We start from the raw sequence: 23668 nt of genomic DNA, 5'->3' as shown, positions 1-23668 counted from the left end.
GGGCCCCTGCCAGGCTGCCGACCAGCCAGGGGAAGTGAATGTGCTCAGCGTGAGAGTGCCAGCTGGCTAGGCTTTCTCCCCAGGGGGGAGGCTGTAAGCACAGATTACCAGTGACTTTGTTCAGTTCTGCTGCCGTGCTCCCCGAGGAGAGGAACATCACAGCCCAGCATCAGTACTAATAGGCCCTGATGCGCCAGACCCAGGCTAAGAAGGCCAGCGTGGGGGTGGGGGTGCAGCAGAGAGGAGGACAAAAGCCACGCCTCTGAAGCTGTCAACTGGCTCTGAGGCTGACAAGGAAGCACTCTCTGCAGCAAGTTCCAATCCCTGCCGCAGGAAGGAATAATTTCATCACTTTCTCACTATTTATTGTCCACAGCAAAAAGAAACCCCCACACCTCCACTTAGCACCATCGTGAGCATCCCTAGAGTCCAATAAATTACAGAAGAGAAACTAAAACTTTCCTTTGCTTCATTTCAAGGGCCTGTGACTGTGAAGTCACATGAGCTGCCACATCCAAGGCGTTGTCATGGAGACAGTGGTGGTTGCATAAATGATGTTGGTCCCCACTTTCATAAAAAAAAAAGTAATTTAAATTTTTATGTATAAGACCAGTTCATTAGACTGAGAAATTAAATTGATAATTTCTTATTTTTTTCCTTTCCCAGAGGAATTTCTGAGGAGAGCTGTAGACTAGCTTGTATGAAAGTTTGGTGGGATTTGGGCAGTAAGACATCAACTGGCCAGTGAGGATGTGCAGGATTAGCCAGCCAGTCTCATCTCTGACTTCAAACTGGTTTCTTCCAAGAAACAAAGATGGCTCCCTCCCTGGCTTCACAGCCCTGGCTCCCTGTTTAGCCGCCACCCACTAACTACCCTAGCCTTCATTTGGGGCGTGCTGTAATTCATTTGGAGCTTGGGATTTTTGTCACTTTTAGGTACTACTGGGACACTAAACTAAAAATCAGTGCGTAAGTGGATGTGAATGCATGTTGATGAAAAGGTAGGCAGGTGCACACTGAAGCCCAATTTGACCACAAGGGTGATTAACTAGTCATGTCGCCCTGTCTAGAAGACTCCAAGGAGCCAGGGATCATGTTCTGATTAATTTCTCTTCTCGCATCTATGGATCTTGCTTTGTTCCATTCCCCTCCTATTTAGGGGCCTGCTCTCACCAACCCCTCTCTCTGAGTGACATCCAGGCATCTATATCATCTGGGCTCAGCAAAAAGCCTCCTCCCTGCTCTCCTTCTTCTGTCCATCCCTGGGGTCAACACCGTCACAATGGGACTTACTGAGGCCATCCACCCTCGGCAACCCTCCCCTCTGCTCTCCTGTGGCCTGCCTCTGAAGTCCCCAGCCTGGGAGGAGGGAGACTTAATGAGTTCTCACCAGGGTCAATCCCTAACAAAACACACCTCACACAATACCCTCCTCATCTCCTTTCATAATATGTAGGCAAGCTGTCATCAGAATCTACTATGACACTCCGAAAATCTAATATTACTTGCAAAACAGCATTCTATATTATCAGTGGAAATGTCTCTACAGCCTTGATTTCAGTGGCTCAATCTAGAAAAGAATGATGCACTTTTAAGGCAAAAAATACACACACACACACACACACACACACACGCACACACATATATGTATATATATGCCTCTCCAACCTTTTTTCCTCTTGCTATTCTGGGGATTGTCTTTAATGAGCAGCTCCAAATGACAGCTTTAATCACTGCCTCTGGCCACTGAAAGAGGCCGCTAATGATAGGAAAGAACATAGGGCCATTTGCATCAATCAGCTCCAGTCTAAATCACTTTTTATGATAATGCACCCAAGCGAAGAAGAAAGTCTCTGATGTCGCCTGCATGATGATGTACCACCGCGCTGTCTCCCTAGCTCAGACCTCCACATAAATCTCTTAAAGAGGCATGCACCCCACCCTGGACTGCCCGCCCAGCACTGCCCTCATTTTCTACACCATTAATGATCCACCACCAGGGCAGAGTCACAAGGGTCTAAGCAATCTGTTCCTTTAGTTCCTGTTCTTGGGGATATACCTTCTGATTAAAAAAAAAAATGTAGAAAAGAAGAAATAAATCCTAACCCACTTAGGACAGAACTGCTTATGACATGATCTCATTTTGTTTGCTTTGTAACCTCTCAAATAAAAGTGAGAGTGGATACATTGCCAAACTTGGTATTTGTTAGTCTCCTTGAAATGGAAGGTCATGCTGTATGACAAGAACAATGAGGTCTGGGTTCCAGCCCTGTGCCACCCAGGCCACTGTGACCTTGGGTAGGTCTTGTTGGACTTACTGGACCTCAGTTTCCTCAACTTGAAGGACAATACTAGATCATCTCCAGGGTTCACATCCGGTGGACTCTAAAACTATTTAGGAGAGCTGATCTGCATGTCTAGAATCCCATTCTGCTGGGAAAAAAGGTTGACTCTGCCTCTTCCTGGACCAGAGGTTTGAGCAACCACAGCTGACGATGTCAGATGCAGTGATCTGCTATCTCTACAGGGACTCCCTGTAAGCCAGAAGCCTGGAGATGACTTCCAATATTTTGCATTAACTAAAAAAAAAAATTATTAAACAACTGCAACTATTAAACAGTCAATTCTGATGCTGAGATGGTTCAAACACAGAAAACATAAAATACGTATTCTTTATAGAATAAAGAAGGCTATGGTACTTTTCTCCTTTCCCTAAAACTACAAAAATCTATTAGCAGCTAATAATCTGGGGTCATTTGTTCCTGTGTTAAAGTCAGGAGCAGATGTTTTCTGCTACTTCGAGTATAACAACCAATGCACGCATTTGTGCATACATTATACATACTCCAGAAGGTTTCCAATTTATTATTTGTATATTTAGAGAAACGCTTCAAGTAAGCCCATTTCTAAGGCCCCCTTTGTAGAAACTATGACTACTCTAATGAGTATGACTCTCAGCACATCACTGAAGTCACTATTCAAGTATGGTTTGGATGCCCACGTGACGGACTAATTAGTAATTACTTTATTTTATTATGCACAAGGCTGTAAGTGGCATTTTGGTAAATGTGAGTATAAGTACATTCTAGTGAGTGAGTGTGAGATTTTCATTCCTCTGTGCTTCATACCTTTCCACAGTCCACAGTAAAGTGCAGATAGTTATCCATTGTGACTGCGTAATTGTAACAAAAAGACTTGCTATAAGAAGCGGCTTCCAAATGTTAGAAATTTAGGAAGGTGGATGATAGCTCCTTTTAGAGCCATTTCCCCACTGGATTAGTTAGGATTATGTTTGACTGCAAGTGACAGGCAACCTAAAATAACAGTGGCTCAAGCAAGAGTTCTCTTTCTCACATCAAAGCCCCACGGTAGGCAGCCTAGGGCTGGTATGGCACTCTATAATGTCAGGGACATAGGGTTTCTCTAGATATGTTGCTGTTTCTGCCTTACTGCCTTTCATTCCCAAAGCTACATCATGGTGCAAGATGATAACTGCAGCCCCAACCATTATGTCCACATTCTAGACCGCAGAAGGAGCAAGGGTGAAGGGGGCATGCCCTTGACTCTTTAAGGGTACACTCTACAAGTAACACTTCACTCTTTCGTTAATACCCACTGGCTAATGGGGAAGGGACAGTCTCCTCAATACATGGTATTGGGAAAACTGCATACCTACGTGCAGAGGAATGAAATGAGACCCTTATCTCACACCGTGTGAAAGAATCAACTCAAAATGGATTAAAGACTTACATGTAATACAAGACCTGAAGCTGTAAAACTCCTGGAAGAAAACATAGGGGAAATACCCCATGACATTCACAAAGATGTTTTGTATATGATCCTAAAGGCAAAAATAGACAAATATGGTTGCATCAAACTAAAAAATCTTCGGCATGGCAAAGGAAACAATCAACAGAGTGAAGAGAACTTATGAAATGGCTGAAAATATTTGCAAATCATGTATCTGATAAGGGGTTAATATCCAAAATAGATTAGGAATTCAAACAACTCTACAGCAAGAAAATCATGCAAATAAAAAATGGACAAATGACCTGAATAGGCATTTTTCAAAAGAAGAACTACAAATGGCCAACAGATATATTTAAAAACTGCTCAACAGCACTAATAATCAGGGAAATTCAAATTAAAACTACAATGAATATCACCTCATACTTGTTAGGACGGCTACTATCAAAAAGATGAGAGACCAACCTGGGCAACATAGTGAGACCTGGTCTCTATATAAAAATTAAAAATTATCCAGGTGTAGTGGCGTGCACCTGTGGTCATCCCAGCTACTTGGGTGGCTGAAGTGGGGGGAAAGCCTGAGCCCAGGAGGTTGAGGCTGCAGTGAGCCATGACCACACCACTGCCTTCTAGCCTGGGCAACAGAGTGAGACCCTGTCAGGAAAAAAAAAAAAAAGATGAGCGCTAAGTTTTGGTGAGAATGTGGAGAAAAAGAAAGCTTACATGCTCTTGGTGGGAATTTAACTTGGTACAGCCATTATGGAAAACAACAGGGAGGTTCCTCAAAACATTAAAAATATGGGTTGGGTGTGGTGGCTCATGCTTATAATCCCAGAACTTTGAGAGATCAAGGCAGTTGGATCACTTGATGCCAGGAGTTCGAGACCAGCCCAGCCTACATGGCAAAACCCTGTCTCTACTTAAAATACAAAAATTACCTGGGCACTGTGGCACATGCCTGTAATCCTAGCTACTCAGAGGCTAAGGCAAGAGCATCGCTTTAACCCAGGAGGTGGAGATTGCAGTGAGCCAAGATGCCAAGATCGCACCACTGCACTCCAACTTCAGTAAGCGACAGAGTGAGATTCTGTCTCAAAACAACAACAACAACAACAACAACAAAAAACAGAACTTCCATATGATTCAGCAATTCCACTTTAGGGTATGTATCCAAAGGAAATAAGATCAATATGTTGAAGAGATACCTGTACTCTCATATTCACTGTAGCATTATTCATATTAGCCAAGACATGGAATTCACCTAAGTGTCCGCTGACAGATGAATAGATAAAGAAAATGTGGTAAAGACACATACACAATGGATCCTATTCAGTCTTAAAAAAGAGGACAATCCTGGCCGGGCGTGGTGGCTCACGCCTGTAATCCCAGCACTTTGGGAGGCAGAGGTGGGCAGATCATGAGGTCAGGAGATGGAGACCATCCTGGCTAACATGGTGAAACCCTGTCTCTACTAAAAAAACAAAACAACAAAAAAAAACAAAACAAAAAAAACAAAATTAGCTTGGTGTGGTGGTGGGCGCCTGTAGTCCCAGCTACTTGGGAGGCTGAGGCAGGAGAATAGCATGAACCTGGGAGGCAGAGTTTGCAGTGAGCCGAGATCACGCCACTGCACTCCAGCCTGGGAGACAGAGTGAGACTCTGTCTCGAAAAAAAAAAAAAAAAAAAAAAAAGACAATCCTGTCCTCTGGGACAACACGGATGAACTTGGAGAACATTATACCAAGTGAAATAAGCCAGGCACAGAAAGATAAATACTACATGATCTCATTTATATGCAGAATCTAAAAAAGTTGAGCTCATAGAAGCAAAAAGTCGAATGGTGGTTACCAGGGGCTGGGCGGAGGGGTTGGGAAGTGTTGGTCAAAGGATGTAAAATTTCAGCTAGACAGAAGGAATGTGTTTAGGAGATCTATTGTACAACATGGTGACTATAGGTAATAACATTGTATTCTTAGAAATCACTGGATTTTAAGTGTTCTCATCACAAAAAACAAGTATGTAAGGTAATACGTACGTTAATTAGCTCAATTTCATCATCCCACAATGTATGCACATTTTAGAACATCATGTTGTACACAATAAACATATGCCATTTTTATACATCAATTAAAATAAATAAATGAATGCATTTAAATTTTTAAAATAACCATTGGCCAGAACTTAGTGATATGACAGCACCTTGCTGCAATGGTGGCTAAGACATGTAGTCTTTATTGCATTTAATCGGGCAAGTTACCAAATTAAAAATGCAGTGGTTCTATTAACAAGGAAGACGGGGAAAATGAATATTAGAAGTCAAGTAACATTCTCTGCCATATCTACTTTCCCACTGAGCAGTACACCAGGGGATTGTCCAATATCATCACTGGGACCCATGCCAGAGGTTCCCAATCCCACACAGAATGTGGGACATGGAAGCTCTAAGTACTTCTTCCTTTCATCAGGGTGGTTCATCGCGAATGCCTTTAATTTTCTTACTATGGGGGGAGGCTGCTCTGAAAAAGTTATCCCAATAAGAAAATAGCAAATAAACTGTTCCCCTAAAAAAAGCATTTTAGTCTCAAATAGTCACTGCTACACTATGGGCAGAGGCATTTTAAAACCTCCCGGACAAAACCACAGGATGCCAGTTTTTTGTCTGTCAAACCGTCAGATTGGGCTGGATGCAGTGGCTCACACCTGTAATCCCAGCACTTTGGGAGTCCAAGGTGGGAGGATTACTTGAGCCCAGGAGTTTGAGGCCAGGCTGGGCAACATAGTGAGACCCCATCTATACAAAAAAATTAAAAATTAGCTGGGTATGGTGGTGTATGCCTGTAGTCTCAGCTACTTGGGAGGCTGAGGGAGGAGGATCTCTTGAGCCTGGGAGGTTGAGGCTGCCGTGAACTATGACTGTGCCATTGCTGTCCATCCTGGGCAACAGAATGAGACCCTACCTCTAAAAATAAAATAAAATAAATGCCAAAGACTAACAAAAGAGCAAATGCCCAGAGCTGGCAAAGGTCCAGTCAGATAGGCATCCTGGTACTCTGTGCTGTGCTTAGGGTACCAGTGTCCCAACTCTAGTTTTCAGGAAGAGTCGTATCATATGACTATTCGTAGAAATAAGGGTTTTAAGTTTCTTAACATAACACATTGACCACCAACATTCCACATGTGCAGTTCCTTGCTGGAAGTGATTAACTTTTAACTTTAAGTAAATGCAGATAGTAGAAGACCTTCTACAATTTTACTTCTACAATGCATAACAGCTTTTCTTTAAATATTCTCATTTTTCCCTAAATATAAATATCTGTTGAAGGAAATGGTTCTTTTTTTGTGTGTACCACTTCATATAAGCTTAATCACATGGGCGACATCAACATGAACATGTGCCAAATTCATCTGCATCTCAACTGTGTGGCAGTATCTTGCACGCTGAACTGCAGCGTCGCCTGAAGGAAATGGCATGGGCATTGCACACTATCAAGGACATCTGGTAATCGTGCTCACAGGTAGAAATCACCCAGCATCCACCATCTCTATCCTTTAATCTCCCAAAGTTCCCCAGACTCTTCCAGTCATCTCGTCTGCATCGTGAGTTGTCTTGCTTCTTGTCTAGACTTGACTTTTCCAACACCTGAGACCTCACTGCTTTCTTCTTCTCTGTACCATATCCTCTGTATCATACACCTCCACTAGGTTCGTTTTTAAGTATAGGCTTTCCATCAATGGATTCTGCCCAGAGGCTTCAATTGATCATATATCCCAACACAGAGAGGCATACTTATTTTAAAAAGAGTGCATTCCTGTCAGCACTGAGGATTCCATGACTACACTCTAAGGTTTTCTGACACATGGCAAGCTCCACGCAGCTACTAAAGGAACTGTAATCCAATCACTCCCACCTTCGCCCCCCAGCAGAGGATTACTGAGAGCAGCATTTCCCTCCTTTCAGAAGTAGGCCAAGTGCAGTGGGGCCCCTGGGCCTCATCAAGAAGAGAAACACTCCAAATCACTCCGAATTGGTCAGTTACACAGGATAAATCTAACTCTGCCCAGGTGGGAACTGGGGCTCGCTATCACTAGGACTTATTACAGGTCTCCACACCTAGCTGTCTCCCCATCACTACAGAAACAATAAAGTTTTCAATGTGTTGTGTGTGTGCGCACGTGTATGAGAAGTCCTCCATGAAAGACTTATTATTATTATTTTTTCTTGAGACAGAGTCTCGCTTGTCGCCCAGGCTGGAGTACAGTGGCACAATCTCGACTCACTGCAACCTCCACCTCCCATGTACAAGCGATTCTCCTGCCTCAGCCTCCCTAGTATCTGGGATTACAAATGTGCATCACCACGCCTGGCGAATTTTGGAATTTTCAGTAGAGATGGGGTTTCACCACTTTTGATGAGGCTGGTCTCGAACTTCTGACCTCAGGCGATCTGCCTGCCTCAGCCTCCCAAAGTGCTGAGATTACAGGCGTGAGCCACCACGTCTGGCCCCAAGAAACACTATTAAAGTAATTGAAGATTTTGAAAAGCTTATGGACGCTGCACTATAATATAAGCTTCATGAAGCTTCATGTCTACTTTTTCACCACTGTATCCCTGGCTCCTAACAAATTGCCTGCACAGTAAATGCTATTGACTAAATGCATGAATGATGCTTCAAAACTAAGAACCAAGTTCATCATTAATGTAATTATTGATGGGCTGCAAATATAAATATAAATATAAATATTAACTTTTAAGAATCATAGATTACTAGAGTGTTAGGGACTCAGTCCTAAGTCCTAAATCGTCTAGTTAATCTCATAGGCTTCAAGTAGAATTCCTCATAACTATCAGATCTAGACGAGGCTCACTTTTAAAGGTCTGGAGGTAGCGTAATTATCTCCTCTGATAATCTTATCCAGCGCCCAAAAAGCGTGTGTGAAAGTTGATTATACGAATTGAGTCATTCTTGAAATATTCAACTAAATCAGAGTCGAGGTGCTGGGGCACTCTGGACATATAGCACCAGCTCCAAGACGTGAATTTTCTGCAAGCCCAGCTGCTGAAAAGGCTTGCTATGACCCTAAGGTTGTTTTACACAGAGCTGCTGAAATGACCTGCTGTGAGTTGTCTTGCTTCTTGTCTAGAGTTTTACCTGCTGCCACACTCATCAGACCTTGCCAGCTTCGAAAAGCTTCTGTAGTGCCAATGAGCTTTCTTTCAAAACAATACATAACATTTTTCTTTCTAATAAAATCCCCAATCTTCTCTTTGTCCTTTGAACATACCAAAGACTACTCTGGTCTGTGTGTATTCCTCAAATTGTAATTCTGTGATTCGCTAATACAATGTTTAATTGAGAAATTCATCTCTATGTTGTATTTTGACTTCAACACCTTTTATGGGAAAGATGACCTCAGACAAACTGATTTTCCACTACTTACTAGAAAAGTTCCAGATATGATACTTAAGCAGATTTCAGTGGGAGCTTTATATTTACACAAGAGAAAGAAAAGACCAAAAAAAAAAAAAAAAAAAAAAAGAGAAAGAAGGAAAGAAAGAAAGAAAGAAAAAAAGAAAAACAAAAACAAATGAACTGCTACTTATAGTATTTAGTACCAGGAGTACCTGGTAGTAAACGTGAGTTGATTCAAACGGTTGTGTTGTTAGACATCTTTTCCATGGAAGATATCAATTCCAGTCCCTCCTGGCTTGGTCAGCCTGTGAACATGAATGCCATACGATTCAGTTTTCAGACCATTATTTCAATTCATCTCATTTAGCAGTAGGTGGTTAGCCAACGTCGAAAACCAGGAACAGGCAACGACTTCTCAGCATTTCCAAGGAAAGTAAAATTGAGCACAGAGCAAGGGCAAATGCTGTTTTATGATGCTTTAAAGTGGATATGTCAGTGTGTATAAGTTTAGCCTTAGTGAAAAATGGAAAATGTTATACTGAATTCTTCACATGTGTTGAAAATGAAGACTCATAGAGCAGGAGGAACCCTTAAAAGATATCATGACCATTTGCGTGCTTAATGGAACTGCCCTAAAACATTACCACAAGAAAAGATTAAGGGCATACAAAGAAGGAGCTCCCTTAACATCTCAGGAAAATCTATTCCCACAGTGAAGAAATCTGATTTTTATTTTAGCCTGTAAGAATGGCAATAATTATTAAGCAAGCCCATTTATATCAGATTTCCCATATTTGGGGAAACTCCTGGGTTAAGTCTCTTTCCCCACTGTAAGGACAGAACCTAAATTCCCAGCCTCCCTTGCAGCTAGATGCCACATGGTGGAAGGTACCAGAAGGCAGAGCTGTGGCCTCCAGTGTAAGGCCTGCCACCAAGGACTGTGGTGGTCTGAGTGGTTCGGTTCTCCTTTCTTGTCCATAGCTTCTCTGTCAGCAGAGGCAGAGGTGAGCAGGGATAGTGGAGTGGGCTAGATGCTCTCTAATTCCCTTCAAGCTCTGACGTTCTCTAATTCTATACTGGGGAACAGCCAAATCCTTAAAGTAGGGCCTAGGGGCAAGTGTTACCTGTCCTGTAAGGTGAATATTTCTACTTTCAATTCCTTTCAAACTTCCATTTTCAACAGCATGTTGATCATTGGGCATGCTGAACGCAAATCTGGCTGGTGCAACTCTCTGTGATGGTTGCTGCAGAGCAAGGGTGAACTTCTGCCTTACGCAATCACAGCAAGTAAAAGAGCAGCTAGGTAAGGCCCACCTTCTGCATCTCCAGGCCTGAAAGCAGTAGCTCATGCATGCTGTGGGCACTGACACTTTGCTCTCGGCCCACCCCTGCCCATCACCAGCCTGGAGGAGAGCACAAAATGGAACCAAGCAACAGTCACCAAAGCTTTTAATCTGTGCAGATATAAAAAGGTAAGTGATAACTACCGTTCTGTGGAGAGGAATGACACCTGAAATGACCATCAAAAAGAATAAAATTGTCCTAAGAAGTTCAGCCATTCATTTCATGCAGTCGATATTCATTGAGCGGTTTGGTGAGTTCCACAAAACACCTTACACCGGGTCACGGTGTGTTTGTATTGTGGGCCAGGCACGTTTTAAAGTACTGTGCTAGAGGGACCCGGGTTTAAACCCAGACAAAATCACCTTGCCAAGCTTTGGCATCATTATATGCCAATCCCATTGATTTTTTGAGTGGCAGAAAATACTAAAGTGCTGAAGCACCTGGCTGCTAGTCCTCAATAAATAGTAGTTGTTATTATCTCTGCTTCAGAGGAACTGGGGGAGGCTGGGTATCACGAAATGCATATTTCTTCATTAAGAGAAGAAAGCTGCAATTTAAATTATTGGCAAAATATCTCCTTAAAAATAAAGTATTTTCCCTGTTGCTCTTTTCCTGATTTTCTTTGGCTGGCAGGGGAGCTAACATTTGCAGGCTCCTCCTCGAGGGCCAGGATCTTGTATGGTTTGTTACTGGAAGATACTATTTGAGGTTGATGAATAATTTCTTACAATGACAGCACTTTGACCCTCTCTCAAGCACCTGCCCCCACATCCTTGACTTGGCATTTCTAAGCACTGGAGTAGGAGAGCACAGCACAGGCTGCAGGAGGGCACAGCACAGAGGCCAGGGTGCCAGACCCCAGTGACGGGGCATGTTCTAGACTGAAGCACTTTCCTTGGTGTGTTAATCTGGCCAACAAGCCTCTTCAAAGGTGTGGCTCTGTCCAGAGCTTAATCCATCAGGACATCAACCAAAGGTGACAGGGTACCTGGCACACTGACACTGGGAGGAGTGTGGGTGAAGACATTTTTATGGTGAAACTCTTACCCAAAAGCATCCTGAGAAACTTGCAGATCACTTCTCTCCTGCTTAGGATAAAAAAGAAAAAAAGAAAAGAAAAGGAAAATGGGGTAATGGGACAAAATGCCAATTTTGCTCATCTTGCCACCTTCGATCTGTGTCTATGACTCTAGAGGGCATTTATATACTTTGTTCTTCAAAAACAAAACAAACAAAAAAGAGAAGTATGCAGAAATCTTCTACGTAGATATAACTAGCTTTAAGGAAAAAAGTACCTAAAATCCTGATTTACAGAAGAAATGAATGAGTAGGGATAGAATAACTTTTTTCACAACACAGTTCTTTGCTTTATCAGAGGATCTGCTTTTTCTCAGCACATACCACTTGTGAATTTAAAATAGGACTAAAAGGACATCAACCTGACACATGACTTTTCAGGATATATTCTTACCCAAGACAGGGTATACGCTAGAGAACTCAGGGCGAACAGACGAAAGAAAATCATTATCCAGTATGTACAGGGCTACTTAGTACACAAATGTCCTGATCCACTCTTTGAATTCTGCATTGCCACAGTTTTGTGTTGAATGTGTTCAAGAAACAGTGATCCAAATACTCTAATTACGACCCAGCCTGTTACAGAGGGGCTCCTGGAAGAAACTGAGAATTTAAGTACATTCTAGAACTTTCCTAATACTTTGACCTCTCTGCATACTTTTGAAACACTTTTCTTCAATGAGACTCAGGGTGATCTCATAGCATTTGGAATATGTTACTACAATGAAACACAGCTGCAACACCAAATAAAACATGAGTGCCTGGCATCCGGAGACCTGGAGCCTCCTGGGAGAGGATCCACTTATAGACTAAGAATTAAAACATCCCACCATTAATCCTTAGCAACCTGTAAGGTAAAAGTGCCCGATGAAAACACTGGGTCAGGTGTCAATGTACCAGGGGTCAGGTCCTGATCATGCTACAGTCCAACCGGTGACATTAGCCAAGTCACTTCCTGGAGCTTTGGTTTCCTCTGGTGCAAGGTTGAGAGAGCACTTTGTAAGTCAGATGGCATGACATAAGTGTAAGGTAGCTGTCTTGTTATCATACGTGCAGAGGCCCTAGCTATGTGAGAGGATGGCAAAGGTTTTGCTGTTTTGAAATTCTTTTTGCCCCAATATGTCATTTTCAAGGTGTGTTGCAACCATAAAGAGAAGCTGCCTGGGAGCCCTGAGGATGTGCCTGGTAGTCTCAGGTATCTTGAGAGAGGCACCTGCCCTGGGGGGTTGGGATGAACATGGCACTGCCACCATGAGGATCTGCTAATAGGGAATCAGAGACTATTTAAGGACACCTACAAACTTTTTTCTCACCTGTAATGTAGAATAAATCACACTCTTCACGCACTTGTTTGGAGTATTATAATCAGTCTTTACAAACACTCTGAGAAATGGTGGAGGCAGGTCATTTTTGCCCAAATGAAGAAAAAGGTGAACTGCTTCACCTTGCTGAGGCTGGTGAAGGTCATGATCTTGAAAGAAATCTTGGGCTCCTGAGATCCCCTCTTACAGGTGTGTGTAACCCATAAAAGAATACTAGAAGGTCTGCCCACAACTTCCTGTCCCCGCTTCTCTACTTGTTCCTCTTCCTCTCAACATTCCCAGTCTTCTCCAGCAGTCTGCAGCCACCACATCCCTGACACACACCACTCTATCCTAGCAAGTCATACCGTGTCTTTCTGAAGCATGAATTGTAATAGAATGTGAATCTCTTCATGCTAGCCCTTGATAGTGGGCTCTCCTGTCCTCCTTTCCCCCTTTTAGACAGTTTCACATCTGATTAGAACTTTCCAGTGGGTAATGGCCACATGTTGTAGGCTTTGTTTCATAAATCCTAAAACACCTGCACAGGACTGGACACAAAGCTGACATACTGAGGGATTCCTTAAGGAACAAAAAGAGCTGCCCTAAGAAGGATCTGAATAGACATTTCTCCATAGCAGATGTACAAATAGCCAATGAAAACATGAAAACTATGTTCAACATCATTAGTCATTAGGGAAATGCAAACTAAAACTACACTGAGATACCACTTCATATTCACTAGAATGGCTATAATAAAAAGGACAGATATTAACAAGTGTTGGAGATAATACAGAGAAACTGGAACTCTCATAAACTGCTTGTAAGAATGTCAAATGGTACAGTCACTTTGGAAAACAGTCTGGGAGTTCCTCAAAAAGTGAAACATAGAGTTAACATATGACTGAGCAACTCCTAGGTATTGACCCAAGAGAATTGAAGAAATATGTCCATACAGAAACTTGTACACCAATGTTCACAGCAGCATTATTCACAATAACCAAACAGTAGAAAGAAACCATGACCATCAATGGATGAATAAAGAAACAAAATGTGGTACTGTCTAAATAATGGAATATGATTTGTTCCATGAAGGAAATGGAGTACTGATACATGTTACAGCTTGGCTGACTCTCAAAACGTTAAGAAACAAGACAAAAGCCACATACTGCATTACTCAAGTTAAATAAAGTATCAAGAACAGGCAAATTCACAGCGACAGAAAGCAGATTAGTGGCTGCCAGACTTTGGGAGGGGGTGCAGAGAGTGATTGCTAATGGGTGTGGGATCTCTTTTGGGGATAATGAAAATGTTCTGGAAGTAAAGGCGAGGGTTGCAAATATACTAAACAGGTTATAAATATACTAAAAATTACTGAATTGGGCCAGACGCAGTGGCCCGTGCCTGTAATCCCAGCACTTTGGGAGGCTGAGGTGGGCGGATCACTTGAGGTCAGGAGTTTGAGACCAGACTGGCCAACATGGCAAAACCCCGTCTCTACTAAAAATACAAAAATTAGCCAGGAGTGGTGGTGGGCGCCTGTAGTCCCAGCTACTCGGGAGGCTGAGGCGAGAGAATCCCTTGACCCAGGAGATAAGAGGTTGCAGTAAGCCAAGATGGCGCCACCGCACTCCAGCCTGGGCAACAGAGCAAGACTTCGTCTCAAAAACAAACCAAAACAAAACAAAACAAAAAACCTAAAAACCCCACAAAATTACTGAATTGTACACTTTGGTGAATTTTATTATTAAGATGGACTGTGAATCATTTCAATAACAATTAGAAAACAAAGCAAACAGAAAAAAGGCTGCCTTGGAGCAGTGGTTCTGAAACTTGGGCATGCAGCACTCACTTGGAGAACGTGTGAAAACACAGGTTGCTGAGCCCCACCCTAGTTTCTGATTCAGTAGCTGTGGGTGGGGCTCAGGAATGTGCATCTCTAATGAGTCCCCGGGGTGCTGAAGGTCCTGTTGGTATGCAGCCACATTTTGAGAACCAGTGACCTAGAATAGAGCTTCTCCCAACTTCAGTGCATGTGGTGGACACTGTGATGAGCTACCCAGATCCTTTTATAATGACAGACTTGCTGCTGACTGCTGGGAGTGCTGTCTGCAGTGAGTTGAAAGGCCTGGCCATCCCTGCCCACCACAGACAACTTAGAAGGCTGACCTAGCTGTGTAGCTTCCCGTGTTGTGAGTGATGACTGTCACTGGGCCTGTATTGCTGCTTGACTTCTTGCTCTATCTACCTATTCCTGTTCCTTCCTCCTCTTCCCATAGGTATTGATCCAAAGGGCACTCCTTAATAAATACGCCACTGGCTAAACTCCATCTCAGAGTTGGATCATGGGACAACCCCACCTGTCATAATGCATATGAGAAATCTGGGGAACTTGTTGCAGATTCTGATTCTATAAATCCAGGGATGGACCTGAGGTTCAGCATTTCTAACAGGCTCCTTGGTGATACCAATGCTGCTGACCCATGGTCCACACTTTGAGTAGTGAGGGCCTAGATGACCTCAAAGTACCCCTCCAGCTCCATAATGGGGAGACTCTATGAGCCATCAGGTCGAGTGTAAAGAGAGAAAGATACCACATTTACTAGGTCATTAAAAGGTACTGAGATTACCCTGTCCTTGAGATCCAGGCCATGGAATTGGGTTACAGGTGAGTGTGTTCAACACAGGCCTTTCAGGTGCTCCCTAGCTAATCCCCTTGGACAGGGGCCAAGATCAACCTGAGTTTCTTTTTTATATGCTCTATTGTTACAGTACGGCTTCAGGGAGTTACTTGGGCAGAAGTGAGTAATCTGCATTGTGCAACCAGCAGACAAGTGCTGACTGATACCCACTACACAGCCTATGCAGGGAACCAAAAACGGTGGGAAGAAAGATGAAAGGAAAAGAAAAGTAGAGGCAGGGTGGTGGCCACCATCTTTTCCAGCATGTTTGCCCTCAGACAAACCTTGCATTTTAAGAGCAGTTAGGCCTGTTCGTGTCTTGTTTCCAAGTGGGATCATTTGATAAAGAGTTTGGAAATCTGTTTTTGACCCACATCTGTTCCTAATTTACTGGGAGTCCCATACCTTGTAACTCAGTTTTTCTATCTGTTCAGGCTGACTTCAGATAAATACATAGGTCACAGACTCATATTCTCAGCAGGTTACAAAAAGAAAAAAAAGGGAATTTGGAAACAAATCTTAAAGATGTTATCATAGAAGGAAACTTTCACACCATCCTACCAAACACCCACTTGTCAGAAAGAGAATCTGGGGGTAGGCTGAGCCTTAGGGTAGCCTTGGGCAACATTTCTGAGAGGACAGCAATCCTTGAGCCCCTACTCCCTCTTTTTTTAAACCTCATCTAGCTATTGTAACAGCTCACAGTCAGGTGTGTGATGGACGGCAAATGCATAGGGAAAAAGGAGCGATATGAAGTTGTGATCTTTAATCAACTCTTAGGAAAAGTTAGGAAACTTGGCAATGTGTCATTTTTGAACGTTACAAGGCTCAAATTTCCATCCATGTTGTATCTTCAAGCTTCTGCCTGTTGTACAATTTCATGGGAAATAAAAGGAGTGAACGTCTGCTGTGCCTTGGGCAGAATACAAACAGAAAAGGAGTGGGCGCTCAATACAGTAAACCTGCACTGAGAAACCATGGTTCTGGAAGGACACAACTTTCTACACTTTTGCTAGATTTTCATGGTAGCAATGACAAAACAGGACTAGGGGAGAGGGGAAAAACCAGGGTAGGTAAGCCCTTAAAATTCTGGACAGTGACACTCTATACTTAGGGACCTGCAAAGCACCTGGAAGGGCTGAGACTGGGAGGCACACATACAGCAAACGTCTTTCCATACCTGCTTTTTTCTCATTAACCAAGCGGATTTATGAATAAGCTCTGCAAACTTTAAAACCCATGCAGTATTCAAGATGCAATGCCCCTTCCATGCCACTCACTGTCTCTTCTGGATTGAAATGCAACTATAATGGTGCTCCCTGAACCCACTTGCAATATGCAAGCTCTCTAGAGAAGGTAGTCCCTGATCATCCTGTTGAAAATCTAGACCTCGTGTAAGCAAGAAAAAGAAGTCAAGGTACAGAGTGGCATAAATATTGTTACTTGAAGTGCTAATTATCTACCAGTGTATTCAAAACCTAGTGATTTCCAAACCTGCTGGAGCTTCTTATGGAAATAAACATGTGCATCCCAATGTAGGGTTAAAAGGATTCCCAGAAACCTACACCAAAAATATAAGTAAATTATCCTCTGAGCAGGGATTTCTCTCCAATTTCACTGCTTCCCACAAGGGGAACAATTTCTTGAGAACATAATAGTAAAGGAAACAATACACCACCAAAGAGGAAAATAACATCTTTATAATTACAGATTAGTTCCCAAATTGCACACCTACATACTCACTCTGCTTTGAATTTGAGTAACTTCGGTGAAGCTTGTCTATCCCCTTCAGCTATTAACATTTACAGCTCAACAGCTCAATCACAAGATTTTCCATACAGAAACCCCAGACTGCAAAAGCACTCTCAAATGACCCACTCATTTCATTCTTGAAGAATGTGGAAAACACAGCGACAGAGAGCACAAATCGGGGTTAATAGCCCGGCAGGAGAGAGGGAGCTCTGGTATCTCTAAAACAGTTTCAGTGTGCCAGTTTCAGAGATTACCCAATCATTTCTAAGCCGTTCAGATTTTTATCAGACAGGAATTAGCAGCTGAAAGTCTTGCTTGGCCCAAGCTGTTACATCTCTTTATCAGGAATTCATCTAAGTTTGCATTGCTTGAGCAAGGCACTCACATTCATTTCAACTCATTGGTTACTTATCCATTAAATGGGTTTCTTAACCATCACACTGGTTATTTAATTCCTACCCCATGGCTCCCCCAAGAAATAAAAAGTGCACTATAATTATATAAACTCTTAATTAAACTGAAGAATTCAGTGTTGCCATTACCAGTCAGTAATTCCACTCAATTAGGACAATAGACTTCCATTTATTACTGAACTCCTAATTGCTACTCATTTTCCTGGTTAGTAATTGCCAATCCTATCAGACAATGTGCTTAAAGAAAATTCTGCCATGAAATTATATTTCTCTCCATTACGGGAAAGGTGGAATCAGAGTCCTTACGTGGTCAGGAGTTGGGTCCTCTTCTCTAGCTCCATGCGTCTCCAGGCTCGGGGGTTTTAAAGGCTGGCGAGCCCCAGGGTTGGCTGCTGGTGCTGCGATCCGCGGGAGACTTACCCACAAAGGAAAGGCGTATCCAGGTAGCCAGAGAATCCCAAAGCCAAACCTAGCCGAAGAGGATGCAAAAACAAAACCACCTGAAGCGGTCTCCGCATTTCCAGAAGACTAAGTTCAAAGTCTCCAGGCAGGGCGCATTTTAGGTCTTGAGGTGTACGTCCACGTCAGGGGGCAGGTTCGGCATCTGCTGCTTCTCAGCCTCAGGAGACTCAAGACGGAAGTCCGAGGGTGGCAGCCGTGCGGTACCACGGCTGGAGCCAGCCGGCCTCTGCCTCTGCCTCCCCGGGTCTGGCTTCCGAGGTGGGTTCGCGGGCACTGGCAGGTGCCGGGGAAACTTGCCGGCACGCCGTCCGCCGCCTCTGGACGCCCGGGCAGCCCCGCACTGGAGCTGGAACGAGTCCTGGCAGCCGGCTCCGCGGGAGCTCCCGGGCGGCGACCAGACGCGAGCGATCTACCCGCGGCTCGCGGATGCCTCGGCCCAGGAGCTGCGCGCCGCCCGCCCCAGCCCCGCCCCGGCCCGCGGAGCGCCCCGGCCCGCCTCGCTCCTCATGACCGTCTCCTAAGTAGCTCAGAAGACTGCAACTCGCCGGCTAGCAAAGACACCCACGGTGGGGAAACTTGACAATTTATTCCCGGGCCCGGGGGAGGTCACCTGCAGTGCACCAGCGGATTGGCTGCTGCGCGGGTTGCGGCGGCAAAGCGCGCAGGCAAAGCGCGCAGGCAGAGTGCGCGCAGCTTCTGATCCGCTCTGCCATCCCGGCAAGGCAGGGGGCAGGGAGGGCCGCCCCGAAGCAGCCCGCGGCTCAGTACCGTGTGAAAGGGACGGTGTCGGTGCCGGAACCACAAAACTGCCCCACCTCTCCAGATTGGGTGGTTTGGAAGAAATGCTCTTTGCTGTTTGGGTTTTTAGACGTCACACTCTGTCTTCCAGTTGACAATGGGCTCAAGCCATTTACAGCCGGAAGATGCTCTGAATGAAGTATCTACTCCAACTTCATGTTACAGAGGAGGGAACTGAAGCAGAAAGGATGAAGGAGCTGTGAAGGTGAGTGGGTGGAAAAGCTAGGCCTGGACGCCGGGTGTCCTCACTCCTAGTCTTTCTAAAGAGACCAGCCCTGCCCTTGGGGTTGCCTTCCTTACAGAGAGCTCCACCCTCAGGGGCATTCCCAGGAATACACAGCAGTGCACCGAGAACTCTGAAACTCTGGTGTCTAGCCCACAACCCGAGAGGTCAGTAAATCAGAGAGCATTATCTCCATCGTATACATTAAGACACTTAAACATTAAGTTTCTGAACGATGCCAACATAGTTCAGAAACTCCCCCGCCCCTGAGCTAGTTAGTAGGAAACGGAGTGGGCATGCAAACTCAAGCTTCCACAATAATTCCTGAATTTCAGCCACCACACCTCAACGCTCTGCCCAAGGAGGTGCATGGAAGAGGAATTCCTGGAGGGGCTGCCTAGAAACCAGTGGCTGAGGATGACATCCTTGCAAATGGCACCAAGCCCCCTAACAGCGGTTGCTGCGGTGCCAGCTTGGGACATCCTGACCACAAAGCAGCTGGTAATAATTCTTTTTTTTTTTTTTTCTTGAGACAGTTTCACTCTTGTTGTTCAGGCTGGAGTGCAATGGTGCAATCTCGGCTCACTGCAGCCTCCGCCTCCCAGGTTCAAGCAATTCTTCTGCCTTAGCTTCCCAAGTAGCTGCGATTACAGGCATGTGCCACCACGCCCGACTAATTTTGTATTTTTAGTAGAGGCAGGGTTTCTCCATGTTGGTCAGGCTGGTCTTGAACTCCTGACCTCAGGCGATCCATCCGCCTCGGCCTTCCAAAGTGCTGGGATTACAGGTGTGAGCGACTGTGCCCGGCCTCAGCTAGTAATAATTCTTATTGCCCACTCCATTTTAGTGCTTGTCACATCTGCTCCTCATCAAAAGTGAACACACTCACTCACCCCCATCTCCCACTCTCGCTGAGTCTATTCTGGCCTTTGCAACCTCCGCCCATACAAATGGAGGAAACTATCAAATTAGGAGAGAGAAAAACAGCAAGCTTCAGAGAACTCTCTCTGTGCCAGGAGAGATGAGAGCTGCTAAGCCTCTCCCTGGTCCTTGAATACACAGAGTCTAGAAGGGCTCCCATCCTAGTTGCCTTGTGTTTGGAATTTGAATACGCAGCACTCAGCATTTGAGGCATCCTGTCACTTTCCTGAGCAGAGAGTTGAGCCAGCTCACCAATGCTATCAAATCACCGGTTCTCTTCACTAGCAGCATCCAGGAACCCAGATGTCAGAAATGTAAATTATTGGGCCCATCCCTGAGCCACTGTATCAGAAACTCTAGGGGTGGGGCCCAGCAATCTGTATTTTCAAAGCCCCGCCCCCCAACCCCAGGGGATTCTGCACACACTCAAGTTTGAGAACCACTGCTCTAAAAAGCTACTTGCCAGGGTCACCTGAAGGGGACAGAGCAAAGGTCAGGGTCAAAGTGGGCAAGTTGCACCGTGTATCAAAAAGTGCCGCCCCTCCCCTCAGCCACAGTTAGAGGCCCTCTAGGGAGAGTTTGGAAAGGAAATGAGTAGGATTGAGGCACAGTATTCTTCTTCTGACTTTGAGGATCACTGGCCTGACCCCATCCTCCTGTCATCTCAACACTTGAGGGCACAACACTGAGGGCTGCCTGGGCCAGACTCTGCAGCCCACATTATTTTGCCCTGAGCAGAATAATGTTCTATGTTCTATGATGTTCTATGACGCTGTGCTTGCGCTGCTGGCCCCTGGACTGAAGTCTCCTGCTCAGGGTCCAGGGCTCTCCTGCCTCTCTATAGAATCATTCTGGGGAAATGGGAGCTGTTCAAGTGACTGGTCCTGACTGTGGTGAGACCACAACAGTTTGAGGGGAGCAAGTCCCTGCGCCTGCAGCCCAGTCCCACCAAGGGGACTCAGCTTTCCCATCCCCTCAATGGGAAGAATAGTTCCTCGCTTTCCTGATTGTTGTGGGGACTAAACAGCACTTTGTGTTTTTGGAAGAAAAATAAAGCACTATAAATATATAGGGCTTGGTGACCCCTTATCATCTCCATTCATTAAGACATATGCAGTGAACACTCTCATTCCATTATCACCTGACTAGAATCTGGCCTTGTCCCTTGGCCTCGGACATCACTGAAATGCAGGTCCTCTCGGTTGTGCCTGTTCTCCAAGGTGTATGTGACTAAGGGCCTAGGAGAGGGGAAACCAAAGGGAGTGATGCCCCAGCTTCAGTCCCAGTCTTTATGTCACTGAGGCAGTGTGCAGAGCATGAAATCACAGCTCCTTGATTTTAAAATGTTATGTTCTCATTTATTAAAACACGGTATAAAAACAGGAATATTACCAACTTAGATTATTGAGTGCTTACTGCACAGCACGAAGCATTATTCTAAGTGCTTTATTTGTGTTAATTCCTCAAAACAGCCCCATGAGGTAGGTACTATTATTGTCTCTATTTTGTAGATGAGAAAGTGGAATTATAAATGCCAAATAACTTGTCCAAAGTCAGGTCAGGCATGGTGGTTCATGCCTGTTAATCCCAGCACTTTAGGAGGCAGAGGCAGGAGAATCGCTTGAGGCCAGGAGTTCAAGACCAGCCTGTGCAACATAGTGAAACACCATCTCCACAAGAAAAAAAAAAAAGTAGCTAGCATGGTGGATTGTGCCTGTAGTCCCAGCTACTCAGGAGACTGAGGTGAGAGGATCACTTGGGCCCAGAAGTTTGAGGTTGCAGTGAGTCAAGATGGTGGCACCGCACTGCTGCCTGGGCAACAGAGCAAGACCGTCTCTAATAAAAAACAAAAACAACAAAACCTAAATTCCAAAGTTTGAAATCACTTTTAGGATGTTATATTTTAATTCATTTATGTTCAACAAACATTAATGACACCCCTATTGTATACAAAGCACCCTGTGGGTCACCATGGGTAGGGTAGGGGTAGAATTCAGAGAAAAGGCAAAGAGGACATCTACAACTTCAGTAAAAGACAGGCAGGCAGTGGGCGTGGTGGCTCATGCCTGTAATCCCAGCACTTCGGGAGGACAGGGCGGGTGGATCATTTGAGGTCAGGAGTTCGAGACCAGCTTGGCCAACATGGTGATACCTCATATCTACTAAAAATACAAAAATTAACTGGATATGGTGGCACACACTTGTAATCCAGCTACTTGGGAGGCTGAGGCAGGAGAGTTGTTTGAACCCAGAGGCGGAGGTTGCAGTGAGCCGAGATTGTGCAACTGTACTCCAGCCTGTCAACAGGGCAAGAATCCATCTCAAAAAAAAATAAAATAAAATAAAATAAAATACACCAAACCAAACAAAAAAGCAGTATTACACAACTAGCAAGTGGCAGAGCTGAATTCAAACCTGGGCAGTTTGGCTCCGAACTCAATTCCTTCCCTGAACTTAACACTGTATTGCTCACGACAAAAAGTTAAGAGAAGAAAGAAGATTCTGCCCTTTCTTTGATGTGTCATACTGAAAAAACATACAAATATGTAAAATATATATCGATGGCAAATATGAATATTTTTTCTTAATATGTATTACATTTTCTACATTTTTACAATGAGCATATATTCTATTTATAACAGCATAACTTTCTAATTTTATAGACTACTATTTCTATTGAGCATATATTGCATTTATAACCAGCAACATTTTTTGTTATTATTTTCATAGATGATCATCTCTATTGAAGGCTCAGCCATGAGGCAGTCCGTGAGCCTCCTGGGAAGCCTAGAGGTTTGTTTCTACATGTCTGGTGGCTGCAGAGTTTGGAGAGCCGTGCCAACTGCAGTACCAGCCAAATTGAGGAATGGGGGATTATCTGCTCACAGCCAGATCAGGGTGAGAGAAAAGAGACCAGCAAATAGCCCTGACACATGCGTAGACTACAAAGTATGTTGCAGGTGGGGGGAGCATAAACAAACGCATGGAGCATATTAAGAAGAGAGTCGGGGCGGGCGGGGTGGCTCATGCCTGTAACCCCAGCACTTTCGGAGGCTGAGGCGGGAGAATCACTTGAGGTCAGGAGTTTGAGACCAGCCTAGCCAACATGGTGAAACCCTGTCTCTAGTAAAAATATATAAAGTTAGTCAGGCGTGGTGGCCAGTGCCTGTAATCCCAGCTACCTGGGAGGCTGAGGCAGGAGAACCGCTTGAACCTGGGAGGTGGAGGTTGCGGTGAGCTGAGATAGCACCACTGCACTCCAGCCTGGGGGACAGAGTGAGACCCTGTCTCAAAACAAACAAACAAACAAACAAACAAAGACTGGGTAAACCCGTTGCTAGGAACGAAAGCTTCCTGTCAAGGAGTAGCCTGGTGTGGGTCTTGGGACTTTCCTCCAGCAAAGCGGGCAGCATGGCCTATGAACCAAAAGCTTTGAAACAGACACCCACAAATGGGCTCTGTCACACCACGTCTGGTGTCACATTCAGGAGCACCTAATCTTTCACATTTGCCTTGGGACCCCTCTGGGGTGGGGACA

General features: G+C 44.5%; 1 protein-coding gene across 22 annotated transcripts in view; it reads right to left on the bottom strand.

Annotated features, from left to right (window-relative positions):
- Positions 1-23668, bottom strand: part of AUTS2 (activator of transcription and developmental regulator AUTS2) — a 1182725-nt gene that overhangs the window by 177842 nt on the left and 981215 nt on the right. The window lies entirely within an intron of this gene.

Source organism: Pan troglodytes, chromosome 6 (genome assembly GCF_028858775.2).
Source record: "Pan troglodytes isolate AG18354 chromosome 6, NHGRI_mPanTro3-v2.0_pri, whole genome shotgun sequence".
In the NCBI taxonomy this organism is placed as follows: Eukaryota; Metazoa; Chordata; class Mammalia; order Primates; family Hominidae; genus Pan; species Pan troglodytes.
The sequence above is the reverse complement of the archived record's forward strand: the minus strand, read 5'-3'. Positions and strand labels throughout refer to the sequence as shown.